The sequence below is a fragment of the Pelmatolapia mariae genome, linkage group LG10_11 (assembly GCF_036321145.2).
Source record: "Pelmatolapia mariae isolate MD_Pm_ZW linkage group LG10_11, Pm_UMD_F_2, whole genome shotgun sequence".
In the NCBI taxonomy this organism is placed as follows: Eukaryota; Metazoa; Chordata; class Actinopteri; order Cichliformes; family Cichlidae; genus Pelmatolapia; species Pelmatolapia mariae.
The window spans coordinates 39,715,835-39,730,416 of NC_086236.1; the positions used below are offsets into that span (position 1 = coordinate 39,715,835).

Genomic DNA, 14,582 nt, shown 5'->3' on the forward strand with positions numbered 1-14,582 from the left:
CTGACACTGTCTGTCAATCCTGCTGCTCTTGTTATTGTGTATGACTGATAAAAAGAACATACTTGAATAAACGAAAGGCTCTGAGGGTCTGTATATTCTCATGCAACTAAAATGTCAGACCGCAATTCAGACATCAGTTTCATCTGACACTTGGGCCACTGCCAAGGCAGCAAAAACACAATTAAACTTGAGGCCAAGATAAAATAGTCACAACAAGCCTGCCGGCAGCATCTGATTGACACCTCAGTCATTAGAACTGCATGCCTCGCATTTCTCCAGTCATAAAGATGTTTCTGATAGCAGCTGATATGAACACTTGTGAGAGAGATTGCAGCTCAATCCACAGCTTTGCAACTTGCAGATCATCTGATAGAGGACGGAAAAAGGGACTCTTCTTTTTCTATACTTTCATGCTTGTGTTACCAAGATATTGTTCTATTTATCCACACAGAAATCAGCATCAGAGTTGGTCTCTTGTGTGATTATTCTAGTCTGTTTCTGTTTTGTATTTAATTGCTCTTCACAGTTTGATTCTTTCAAGGTATTATCAAGATGAAGGTAATTTATAGTCCAATATATGACAGCAAAGTAGCTAGATAAGGTTTGATTCTCCCAGGAAGAGTTTCACGCAGACTGCAGTTTGCAGCGGCTAGCACTGTCACACAAATATGTCTTTCCATCTTTCACTGCAGGGCTGTTATGAGAGGTTTCCTCTAGTGCCTGCAGAGGGAAGTATGGCACAGCAGAGTGCTCATGTCAGCCTTTTAAAGGCGAACCAGCATCAGTAATAAGAACCGATTAGGCATGCAAGTCAGCTATGAGGAGGGGGTGTGCCGATAGATGACACGACCCCTGAAGAGGCGTCTGGGAGATTTAAGGCGTTTTCACACCTTTTTTGCTCAGAGAAGTTACTTGGAACTCTGAAGTGCTCTCTCCCACTTAGTTTGCTTCTTTTGGCCAAATGTGAGTGTAGCAATCAGAGCGAGACCTCGCTGAGAAAGGGGTCTCTCAGTACATTCCCAAGCCAAAGTGGCGCCTCCACTAGAATCTGAACGTGATCTGAATGCAATCGAACTACTGTGAGGACACGTTGCCATATGTTATCTACTTATGTCACTACATTTAAGTTATAACATGGTTCTTGAAAGGTCTCAGGTTGGCCCAACTATTAGGAATTATTTGTGACATTTCTGTTAGTGTAAATTACAACACCTAACACTGTGTTAAGGATCAGTACTCTTGGTGACAGATAAGTTCATTCGTAACGTTATTGGACTGGTTAAGAGCAGTTGATTATAGTTCTGTACGTGATTATAAGTGTTCTATACTATACTTAGTATTTTACAACAAATTAATATTCTTCAAGGAAGAACAAAATTTGACTTTTAGTGGGAGAACTGACCAATTTTACACCTCTGTCCAGTCTGTGAAAATAACCCTAAAGCCTTTGCTTGCATTATGCAAAATGCATTGTTCTGGATCCTGGTTAAAATGTGATGCAAGGCTTTAAAATCCAACACTTTCAAATGCAGCGCTGTCAAAGTAGTGCTAAATATGAAGAAAACAAATGAACACCTATAACTTGAGTATAGAACGTGGTTGTATATTCAAATAAACCAGCTTGAATTTCACTGAGAAGCTATTCCTACCCCCTAAATAATGTTTAATTCCAACCTCACAGCCAACCAGGCAAATGTGTTTTGAAGAAATCTGTTTACATTGCATATATTCCTTTTTTTTTCTGTCAGGGTAACAAGGAAAAAGAGATCAACATTCTGTGACTTTAACTTTGTTGAATTTTTTACTGAACTTGGTTAAAGTTGAAGAACATAATCTCACTACTATGAATGTTAATGATATAGCCATTATGGACTTTTTCTCAATTACTGTTTAACCAGAGGACCACTGGATGTTTCATACATTATCAACAGGCAAAACATTTTATCAACACCAACAATGTCAGTCTGACTGTACTGGGATTCTTGTTTCTTTCTGTTGTTGAAAAAGAAATGAATGGACAGAAAAGGAGGTGTTGCTTTTTCATTTCTATCATTTTCTTTTTTTTAATTATTATGTCACCCCTCTGATTTTACCCTGTTACTAGTATTTGATTGTAGTATTTCATGAGTTTTTACTTAACACCAACCCAAAATTATGAATAAAGAAGTCTACTATTTCGTGCCATAAACTGCCGTTCCTCTGATGGCCACCCCCCCAAAAAAAGAGTCATTCTCCAAAGACTCCTGTGTTAAAATGCCCACTGTCCCATTACAATTTAAGAGTCTGGCACAGAAGCAGCAGGTGCCTGTGTAACCCAACTTACGAATTATTATTAAGAATGACCGAACTCCTACTAGCCAGTATCAGAAAATCTAGGATCGACAGGAGCCCAAGGTATAAACACCAATAAGGAGAGACCACACCACAGTAGACTGTTCACAAATTTGTTATATTTGACACACAGCAGCTGCAACAAATGTAATGAAAGCAATAAAATAAAATACAAAATATTTCCCCCCAAAATAACAAACTAAATAAAAGTGCGCGCATATAGCTTTCTCTGAGTCAAATGTATGAGTGAATAATGTCTGGTGATGATCCAATGATGGATCGTTGGGGCCCGTTCAGTTTGTTTAACGTTTGTGCTACCACACTCCGATGAAGGAAGAAAGTTCGTAGTCCTGCAGGTATCTGAAGCTTCAATGGGAACGAAACTTTGGCTTCAATAAAACCTCAGCAAATCCTGTTCACTTTTGGGTTGGCTCGCCATCCAGTTAACTGGAACTGTGGAATCGCTGCTCCAAAATGAGGGCTTGCTTCAGACTGGGTCCGTCTGTCGAGTCATCCTTTTACCAGATAACAAAAAAAACCTGACCGATGACAGGGTGAAACTCTGACCGACCAAAAAAAACTGCAGCAGATTCACTTGCAACTCCTAGCAATTCGACTTGGGGAACATTAGTTTCTCTGGCACATGGCATTGTATGAACAAGAACGAAATGGCAACTACAAGAAAGTCATGTGATCAAGGTCAACAGCAAGGGTTGCTGGGAGCTCAATGCTGATTGGCCAAGTTAAACGACAACAGATAATCTTATTTGTCCACATCTTCCTTTGAACAAAAAAAGAAAGAAATTACTAAATTGTTTACATCATACACCAAAAAAACTACTTTCCACTGCTCTTTTTTCCTAGCTGGGCTACACCTGCGTTTGTGCATTGCAGCTATACAATTCTTGGACATAGACTGTGACTTAAACTTGATAACACCATTTTGTTACGGTCAAGTCTTACGTCTAAAAAACATCATGGCAGTAACCAAAATGCTAATGTTGAGGCCTTAAAATGTCCTGTCCAAAGACAATGATCGGCTACATCTAGCTTTTATATGTTGTCTAACGCTGTCAAAGGCACTATTTTAATTTATTCTTCCAAAACATGTAACCATGAAAATGTATTCTTATTAAAAGCTTCAATAACTTCTGTTATTTTTTATTCAAACTAATGTTGTAAGATGGCCACAGAAAATTTATTTTCTTATTTTCATGGCAGCACTACGAGCCAATCAGACCAGTGTTACATTATTATGTTTTAGAGTGTCAGTTGCATTTTGTCAGGTGTAGTCTGGTTTACGGAGCACATCAGCAGACTCTGTCATGTCAGTTGTGATTTGGCAGCATTTGATGACGTATCTACTCTCCGCAGGCACATTAGTCATTGTTCTCTGTCAACGCTTGTCATTTCTGATTCCTTTTGTTCTCGCTGACCAACTCACAATTCACAAGCTGAGCAGTTTGGTGTGACTTCACGCTCCCAATCAGCCCTGTAGATAGATAAGTCTGAGGCCTTAATGAACTCAGATAAAGCAACAAAGCATTTTAATGTAAAAATCCAGACATCTTATCAGATTAAGTCTCAAAGAGAACAATAACAGAGGTAAGTGTTCCAACAACATTAATTTAGATGCTGTAGATACATACAGTGAGAGGGAGGAGTACTTGCATTCAGATGGTTACTGACGAGTTATCCTATCAACACAGAGAAAAGATGGTTCAAACAAGTCTTGTTTCCTTAACATCAGCAAATGAGCGTTCCATGCTGAGAAAGATGGACCTCTTTACCTCCACCCTCACTACATCAGGAGAAGTCGTGTGGCCCTGAGAAGTGCCCTGATTCCTAATGTAGCTTTTATGATTTTTTGGTTTTACATATCTAATGTGAAACCTGTAGACTTCTCCAGTATATTACCTCAATTCACCTGAATTGTGTCTTTATCGTCTTCTACGCAGTGATTGTGTGCTTCGGTGTGGAGGCTTAGAAGAAGCATCACTTCTTATTATTTGAAACTTTAGCTATGTTAGATGTGAGGGTTCACAACAGTAACAATAACAGTTTGTTTACTATACAAACTCAGAGACACTTTATTAGGTACATCTTGCTTTTTTTCTGGCCTCATATACATGAGGCAAATCATCACCACTTCACAAAGTTGCTCCCCTGGAGTGTTTGATTACAATGAACTCATTGTCATATTTGAGAAATCAGTTTAGATGAGCCTTGTGACATATTTTAGGTTTTGTGTGCTATGCTTGGCACAATCCTGTCACCAGTACTCAAGAACCCCAAAACATAGATTTAAAAAAATATATCTTTAATAAATTCTTGAAAAATAAGTCCTCATACTGAATACTCATTCAATTTCAGTTAAGAGTTAACATGTTAATTTACGCAACTTTCAAAATCTACAGTACCTTAACTCTTCAATAGTCAGATGCTATATAGTAATTTCAGTATATATTTTCAAGTCTTTGCTCATATACACTATTCTTAAACTATTCACAAAGGCAACAGATTAGACGCTTGTGAGCAATTATTTAGATTTATGATTATTTCATCAAAAATGATATAGTAACATGGTTAAAATTAGAGTAGTGGTAGTTGATTATGTCACATCCTTGTCATGTCACTCACTTTTGTCTGTTCCTATTCCAGACTAAATGTGTTTCAGTGTTGCATATATGTCGTCCCATATGGAAAAGATATATATAAATCTTATAAAGTTTGTATCTGTCTTGTGTGAAACTTGTATGAAAAGCATACAAGAGTGAAAACAGATATAAGATCCCTTGAAAAATTATATAAATGAAACTTGTATGTTTTGGATACTTACTAAAACAATATATGAAAGTAATGAGAAAGTGGCCACTTTCATGAGTAAATCATATAAGCCTTCTATGATTCACTATATGAAGTAGGCCACATCTAATGCAAGTCTTTTATAAGTTTTTTCTATTTCTTTTCCATATGGGGTGGGACATAATTTCCTGTCGATAATTACTGTTCTTTGTGTTTATGTTGAATAAATATGTTTAACAATTATAATAGGCATGTATCAACAAAAGCAAAACAAAAAAACTTATGTTATAAATTTTTACATTTGAGATGTTATATCTGACATGTAATTTGGTTCTCAAGAAATTGGGACAAGAGGCAAAATGTGGGAGGTTCACAGGAGCTATTCTGTATTTTGGAGTATTTATATCAATTAGCAGTTTAACATGTGTATCTAAAAAAAAAAGGGCTGCTAAATGTAGGACAGTAAAGACTTCATCAGTGCTGTGTGTAATGTTGGTCCTCTGCTTAGAATCCTGAAAGAACAAATACAGATATATAAGAGGAAATATTCCTGGAATGACTGGGGGACAATGCAGGCACTTTTAAAGCATACTAGATTAACATTACTACAACACGGATGATATGATTCCACAATCTAAATTACCTCAGTTTAGTAATAATTTCAGATATTTGTATTAAATATCAACAATCCACATGTGCACTGTTCCATTGCATGTAAAATTTTAAAGAAATTTCAACACTTTTGTGCCAGATTGGATGAATTAAAAAGAGAAAGCTGCCTGTGTTTACTCTGGGGTTATAGCCTGACAAGCTAGTTTTATCAAGTGTGTTTGCATTTATTTCAGGAATTATACATTTGTACAAACTGCATCTGCAAGGCATGCGTAACAAACACAAGCTTGGTAGCATTAGCTAGCTAATACGTGTGTTAGCTAATGATTAAAGTCGATTTTTCAGAGGAATGCCAGTCAGTCTAAATGTGCGTGGTGCACATTTCTGTGCAGATACTAACCCAGATACATTTTGGATCCTATCATTTCTGGATCTGTTTTGGATCTGTTCATTACCCAGTTCATCCAGTGCAAATGCATTTTTGTTGATAGTGGCTTGTTTTGACTGTATAAGATCTGTATTGATCAAAATGGCTGGCTCGCTGTAAAACAGCCTGTTTCAGTTTAGGCATTGTTTTCAATAAATTGCATGCTCAAAAAATGTTCAATCTCACTCCCATTTCTTCTTGTTGCATGTTGAAGCTGAACTTGGAACCTTGTTAAGGTCCAACCATGCAAAATGTGATTTTTTTTTGCCTTTTTTCAAGTGGTTTTAAACTTTTGATCAGGCTAAAATGTAGCTGACCAGTATATATGGAGCTCTAGAAAAACGTCCATTTCGATGAGAGAAAATTTCAGTATTTTTTATGGGATGTTAATTTTAGTAGGAGTTAAAGTTTTTATGAATTAATTTAAAACGCCGTCAAAACTGATACGTTTATGTGTCCCTGCTAAAAGACCAACATTGTTTGGATGACATTATTTGGTTATGGATCTTGAGGAAAAACTATATGTTGTTTACTTGTCAAAAAATAAACTAAAGGGATCCACTCATCTTTAAATGGAGTCTCAAATTTCACTCCAATTCTGATGTTTTGAACAAGACTAAAGGAATTTTGGCCCAGCGAGTTTGCTTCTCCAGTCAGCTAAAGCTGACTTCTGAGTAAAAAGAGTTACGCCAATAAGACACTGTAATCATCAGGTGGATTGTAAGAAGCACTGTTATGTAAAGATATTGAAGATACAAGTAGCTTAGATGAAGGACAAATAGTAGGTCTGGTATTTTCTGTGACACTAAAACATCCCTGCCTATCCCACTCTCACTGTCTTTGATACGTGTGCTTAATGCTGATATGAAACTCTCTCCACATCTACCACCCGAGTCTAAAGGCATTGGGCAACAGGACACAGTGTCATTGCTGCAGCAGAAAAACTGTTAAGCAGATTTACGTGCACGCCTGCTGGTGAGAAAAGGGGGGAGGAAGAGGAGGAAAAAATGACCTTTTTACAACATTTAGTCTATGAGAGACATCTCTATTTTTTTTCGCTGTGACTAAATAAACTGTTTATAAATGTAAAATCATGTCTCGTCTTTGGCAGTAGCCCAAGGACTAGACATCCCTGAACAATGTGAATGCCAGCAGCAGGACCTGAAGGTCAACAAGGAGACCAAGCTGAAATATTAAAGACAGACGTTGGAGTCTGCTGAGGCTCAATCTGCTTCCCCTTGTGTGATTTTTTTTTTTTTTCAGAACAAAAGGATGAAGGCAACAAATGACATTCACTCCTGTCACTGTTCAAGAGCTTTTCTACACAAGCGATGGGCCTGGAATCAGCAGATCTGTCCATCTGTTCACCCAACATTTTGGCTCACACCAACACTTAACATTATCGTCACTGCTGGCCAGATTGCTGTGGAAATAACTGAGGGTATGCTCAGCACCCAGAACAGTTAAAGTTACCTCTGACTTATAGTCTAGCCCCATCCCAAAAAGTTTCTAATGCATGATCAGCACTTATCAGTACCCCGTGTCTACACTTGATCAAATCAGCTTAAACAGAGAACAGATGGTGGTAGAACTTAATATTTGTGGGCACAGAGGTTAACTTCATCATTCAGCATTCATTCATCTGACTGACTTTGGTGGAAGTGTGAGATTCCTTGAAGGTATGTAGAGTACAATTTTGTACTTAACTGAAAGATAAGCAAATTCAATTTCTAGTATATATACAAAAGAATCTTTAAAGAAATACTATTTTTATTGGTGACACATTGTGTATGGTGGGCCCATTGAAAGACACCACAAAGACTGATGTGGAATTTTCTGTCCCCTTCTGACTTTGGGGACGTGCATCATGAATCTGATTTTTTTAATGTATTTTCTTTTTTAGTGCCATGTCATTTCAACTATTTCAAGGTTTTTTGAGTTGCCAATCCTTACAAAAGTCTTAACTGTATAGTCTTATTTTAAATATGTAATTGTTCAGTTGTGGTGAATGTAGTTATGACAGTTAATTAAAAAAAAGAGAAAATATTTGGAATTGTTAGATTTTTTTAATGTAATGACCTACTTTATTATAATTTAATTAAAATTTAATGAAATATCAATATCATTTTTTTCTATATTATCTATCTGTATATTATTTAAAGGGCTTTTCTCATCAGTAGTTGAATCAATTTCAGCAACATGTCAGAACTAGTTGAAATATTTTAATGTGGTTTGTTGTTGTATGGCATTTTCACTGTATATCAGAAATAATACCATAGTTTATCTGCTGTGACAGTTATCGTGTTATTCTGATTCCCAATTTTACAGTAATGGAAAAATGTTAAAAGGAATTTAATGTGTGCAGTGAGACGCAAACAGATTTCATAGAGAGCAATCTTCTTTTTATCTGTTGACCCACACTAGATGATCTGCCATCATGCTAGAAACATCAGTGTATAAAGACAGGAAAATCAATGCACTTTTGATGGTAGAGGTTAATAACAGATGTTTTTGCTAATAAACCAAATTCTCTCAGACACTTTCTGCTCCAACTATTAAAGTCTTGTTTGCCTGTGAACTGATTTATCTGAGGGTCTTTCCACTGTATCTGAAGTGTAACTATGTGGATGGATTGTCCTGAGGATGCATCAATAAGACAGAAAGACTTTGCTGTGGACCTTTTTTCCACTGCTTCTCGTGGCCAGGTGTGGTATTCAGATTGCACTTAATTAATCAGCAGAGACAGATCCTAACCTGAGATTAAGCATAGGCTCCACAAACTCGTAATAAAAGAACTAACACAGAACATGTGATTTTTGCTTGACAGATGAGGTTGTAAATTAGTAACCAATTCCAAATAAGTCCAGTTCCAAACTTTCAATAAGTCAAACTACATCTCAAAATTAAAAAATAGTCCAAGAAGAAGGATATGTGGTATATCTGCCTGCCCAATTTATATGACTTTGATGCATGCACACACGTGCATAAGATGTATAGTTGTTTGTCGATCATATTACATTGAGCTGAAATGAATTAAATTGACCTGATTGATATATGTAATGAGCCTGACTTGGATAAGTGGAAGAAAATGAATGGATGAATGGATATTTGTGTGTGGTCTTTATGTATTGTTCCATGATTCTGTTATAAACTACATTTATATTTTTTATATTATTATACAATTATATTGTGATGCTTTGTTTGAACTGGACACACCTGTGCCTTTTGCATCTCATCCCTGCCTTCGGTGTTGTCTGGTGTTCGCAGCATTTTTCTAAACACAAGGTCCTCGTTGTCAGATAAAATAAAGATGTTTTTTTGAAATCCTTGTGTTTTCTTTATTTTTATGTGTCATATGTTATGTGAATGAACATCATCTCCTGGTTGTCTTGGTTATTAATCATCCAGCTAACTAAGATTTTACTGCTATAGTTTTCGACACACTTTTTAAGGCTGCCATCCAGTTAAGGCTGATTTTCTATGAACATTTTAGGAAACCTGATGATGTTATCTTTCAGACATTTTCAAATGACAGTTTTGCAGATAAAGCCTTTTGTATTTGGATATTCCAAATCCTAGCTCTAACGTTATCTGCCATTGACCTGGTTGATATTAAGGAATTAAAAGTACGGGAGCCATTAATGGACTTGGAGAGCAAAGCTGACAGGAAGACTTCTGTAGCTTCTAGTCAGTGCATCAGGATCACAGCTGCAGCCAGGAGGCCTCAGCAGAGCACGCATATATGGCACATTGAGTCTCTGAGGAGTACAAAATTAACCTCAGAACCACAAACCTTTCCCAGAGAGAGAGAGAAAGAGAGAGACTGATAACGATGACAGACATGGCTCCTCTGGGAGTAAAGCCATTAAAAAAAAAGTGGCATGTTGGGACTCACAGCAAACACTGCTGATTTAGTGGTATGGAAGGATGTTCGGGTACAATGTTTGGACTGAAAGGATAGAGGCGAGAAGGGTGGTGTGGAGGTGAAAAAACACATTGTCAGATGCTATCGCTTTTCCCAAAGAAACAGCGTCAAGCCCCTCAGCACCTGCCTAAGTGCTGACGATGACATTTATCCATGCTGCTATAACTAAAGCGAGGACCAGACGACCCTGTCTGAACACCAATCATCTGCCTGGCCCATCTCTGCTGCAGTGCTGAAATGAAGCTGTCATTCGTGCGGCAGCTCTTTCACTGTGTGTCACTCTGCAGAGAGAGATTGATGCGCTTGCTTTTTTTTGTTCCTATTCAGGCTTCAGCTCCTGCGGTGGGATTAGCTGATTTGAAACATTGATGAAGTTCAAACAGCTCTGACTGGGCACAGAGATACATCTTCATTATACCGCAAAGTGCTCCTAAAACATTATCATTATTCTTCAAACTGCTGGACGGCAAGCTGCCATCTGATGCTGGACTGTCACATAAAGGCTTGTCAATTTAAAAGCTGACTGCTGCGGCATGTGCCGGGCTTCTATCTTCTATCATTCAGCCATATGCTTCTGAGATGGCTCGTGAAGTTTTACAATATGTCTTCAAAAGTTTCAACAGCAGATTGTGTACAACCAGAGAGGACTATTCAGTAAGCCCCCCACATCAGGATTCTTGTCGAAACATACAAATCACAACTGGTGTAGTGAGTGTTTAGTATTACTTAGTGCATTGTTTTTTTCTGCAATAATTCTCTAGTGTGGGAAGCGTATGTAATGTGATTCATGGAAATCATGCAGACGTGGCTGGGTGGATGGCGGTAGCACAACATTCAGGATGGAAATTGACAAGAATTTAGCGATTCCAATTCTATTATTGATATTACGTATCAAGTTCTCACTGGCTCTGCTTCAAGAATCACCACCATTGCTTAAGCATGCTGTAGGTATCCCCCCCCCCTTTTGCTATGATCAGTGTTGTACTCATTACACAAAGAAATAGAGTATTACACATATTACAAAGAAAAGGTTACTTGAAAGTAATGCCATACGTTACTTAATTACTTGCCAGGGAAAGCAATTCGTTACGCTACTCGTTACGTTACATACGAAACATATTGTCTCATAACTACCACTCCCAGACACCAACAGAAAACCCTATCCTAATAACAACACACATGTGATCTTTCTCTTAGTATTTAGGTACGAACACAAAGCTGACAGCACAAGGCAAAGATGAAAACCAACACAGAGACTTCAAAGCGATCATCACAGTTGAAAAAAGTTAAAGTACTGTCCATATCTCTAGTGCAGACCATATCACTGTTTTACTCTTCTGACACATGACCTGAAACCAGCTGATGGTAATGCAAGTTCAAGTGGAACCAATAAGGCAAGGCGACTAACTTCCAGGGCATCAAACTGCCGGGAACCGGTTCTCAGCAAGAACCAGTTCTTGATTCCCATTCCTATTTAGGACCAGAAAGCAACATCATGAGTCTTAGTGTGGTTAAGTTAAGACAAACATTAAACTGTGGTTGCTAAAAATCACCACCTATCAAATTTAGGATTAGGATTTAGGTTTGGTTGCTATCCATCCCTTTTTATAGGCTCTCTCCTGTTTGGAATATCTAAATAGAAAAGCTTTTAAGAAAAGAACAAAGAAAAAAATCCTGAATTCACAAGAGTTTATTTGAAATGTATAATCTAGTTTCTGAGAATCTGAATATTTAACTAAAATAATACCCAACACTTGTCACAGCTGTATATGGATTAGGCATGGATTTTGTCTCCCAAAAGATCTGGTCGATGTTAAGTGGTTACAGTGGTCAATCATCCAAATAGTGAGGCTTTGTATGTATTAACACAGTATAGCAGTTGAACATACTATTAGGTAAGCGACTAGAATACAGGACACATACCAAGAATACTTGTTCAATCAAAATTAACTTCACTTTGATGTGCGGAAAAACTGCAGTGATTTCCCTGTCTCCTTTATTAGGCTTTGGGACGGTAACCTTTAATATTTAAAGAATCTGCTTCCTCTACAGAAGACGTGTCAGTGGGATGGAAGAGGTCCTCAAAGAATTCCTTGTAACGTTTGACTATATCCTCAGTTGAAATCAGCAGCATTCCTCCTGCACTATACATGTTCTACTTGGCCTGCAGGTACCCCTCAGCTGCATCTGAGTGGCACTCAGCTGTTTCACGGGCAGCAGTAGGGGAGGAGTCAGAGAGAAACTCAGAGTTTGTTGAAGAAAACCTGCCAGTGAGCAGGTTTAGTTCACAGTCTGTTACCGTGGTAACTGACTCAGAGTGGAAGTTCACTTGCTTTCTTGAACAGAAAACCAGATTTGTGAGGTGCTTCCTGGATTAGGGCCATTGTCTGTTGCTATCATTTTCAAGCTCTTTGTTAATTTTCTAGTCTTTTTTAACGATAGTCTTAGCCTGATTGCTTTAACCTGGGTTCCACCAAGCAGGCGCCTAAAACCACAGTGGGCACCACCCTGTATAACCTGCTTATTGACATAGTTTGAGATGCCAAACATAGCAGTGGCATTTAGCAGCTAACAAGGATGATATTTACCCTAATTTTGAAGAGCATGTTCTGAGTCCCTATACCTTTTTGAAAATGCGCTGAACACTCAACCTGAGGCTTTTGCCATGACGTGAGTTCAACATAGCCAGTATGTCATTCTGTTATCTAGTTTCACTTAACCTAATACTGGCAATCAGGATAAGCACCCAAATGAAAGGGCATCTTCCCAATTATTGATAAGGGTGTTGGCAACAGAGTGGCTGACTTTTTTTAGCTGAGAAGCATTATGATTCCATACACATTTTACCTAGGTAAGGGAACAAACAAGGCTATAAGCACCTTAGTAATTGGGCAGCATTCAATATCCTGCAGCAGCATGGGGGTACTGTGACAAAATACTAATAAGCTTTTGGAGGTGGGAGACGAAGACGAAGCCTGTTTGAGTTTCTAGTTACTAACTTGGCATGTGTTGGCCTCCTGGGAGGCAGTATTTGAAGAAAACAAATGCCTAATTTGTTTTTCTTCATCGTTTTTTTGGAGAGTGTTTTCTTCAGCTGTGGTATTTCAGGTATGTGGCTGTTTTAAAAGTAAATGGCCAGCATATTTTATTTTTACTGCATATAACTTCTGCACACAGAAATGAGTTGTCATTGCGGTGCAAGTAGTTTAGTAATCCTAGGAGTATAAGTAAAGAGGCTTACTATTAGTTTCATACGTTCCTGGACAATGACACTTTTTACCTCTGATTTAAAATCCACTCTGGTAGTGTGCAAACAGCTAAGATATGATTGATGTGATTGCAGACTTTCAGCTTTAATTCAGTGGGTTTAACAAAACGTTTCAATTACAGTCATTTGAATACACTGTACCCCATTTTCAGAGGCTCAAACTGTATGTATAAACAATTTTATATACATGGATTATTTTTAATAGCAGCGTGAAAATTATTTGAAGATAAAAAAACATGGAATACTTAAATTCTGTGTTTCCTCCCTTCAATTGCTGCGTATTTGTGGTTCTCTCTGCCTTCAGTTTTGTCTTCAATTGAGAAGGTAAAATTAATTTTTTGGAATTGGATCAAGTTTTGTTCAGATACCTGTTTACATTTCATCACGGACGTGGGTAGTCTGGCATTTGCTGGATAATCTTGACCACAGAAAGCTTCTATTATATTGGCAATAACTTTCATTTTTTTAAATAAGCCCGAGGCACAAGGGGAGCTCATACAACACAGGAGAATGAATTTGTAAGGGACTATTTGTAGTGAGGGCATATGTGAGAATAAATCCAAATACACAGCAGTGTGTGCTGGTTGTAATGAAAGAGCGTCAGTGAATCAGTGCAACAGACTGTCTCACTGATGCTCACTTTTGGACAACAGTAAAGTTCACTAGCACAGATTAATCAGATAATATCTATCAGGCAATGATACACACACTGCACACAATGCTTATTAGTAAGACTAATTTATTTTTGGTTTGGATAATTTATTTTTACAGTTTATGTACACAATACCAAGAAATATGACCACACTATTTTCTTTTGACTCGAGCCAAAGCATTAGTAAGCTTATATTACAACAGTTAATTTAAAACACTCTGCTCTGCTTTAAGAACAAATAACCTCTCCTACTACATATATTGGTTTCCTGTATTTTTCTCCACTGCTGTATAATATTTTAGAAACCTGGGGAGCTGAGTGTCAGTGCAGATCTGCTGAGCTGGGTTCTTTTTTTTTCTTTCATAAGCTCAACAAAATGCAGAGTTTCGGTGCAACAAACAGCTCTTTACAGTCAGGCAGCCTGCAAAAAGTTGCTGAAAGATGCAATAGACGATGGCTACAGTAGTGTCCATATGTGTACACAGGACCACATCTGTGGTGATTACAAGCACAACCTATACTGACTGTGGAAATTCCGCACGCCATTTTTCTTTTCTTTTTT

General features: G+C 37.7%; 1 protein-coding gene across 4 annotated transcripts in view; it reads right to left on the reverse strand.

The window, feature by feature from the left end:
- tsnare1 (T-SNARE Domain Containing 1) overlaps positions 1 to 14,582 on the reverse strand; it is a 242,069-nt gene that overhangs the window by 88,451 nt on the left and 139,036 nt on the right. The gene's annotated exons all lie outside the window — the stretch shown is intronic.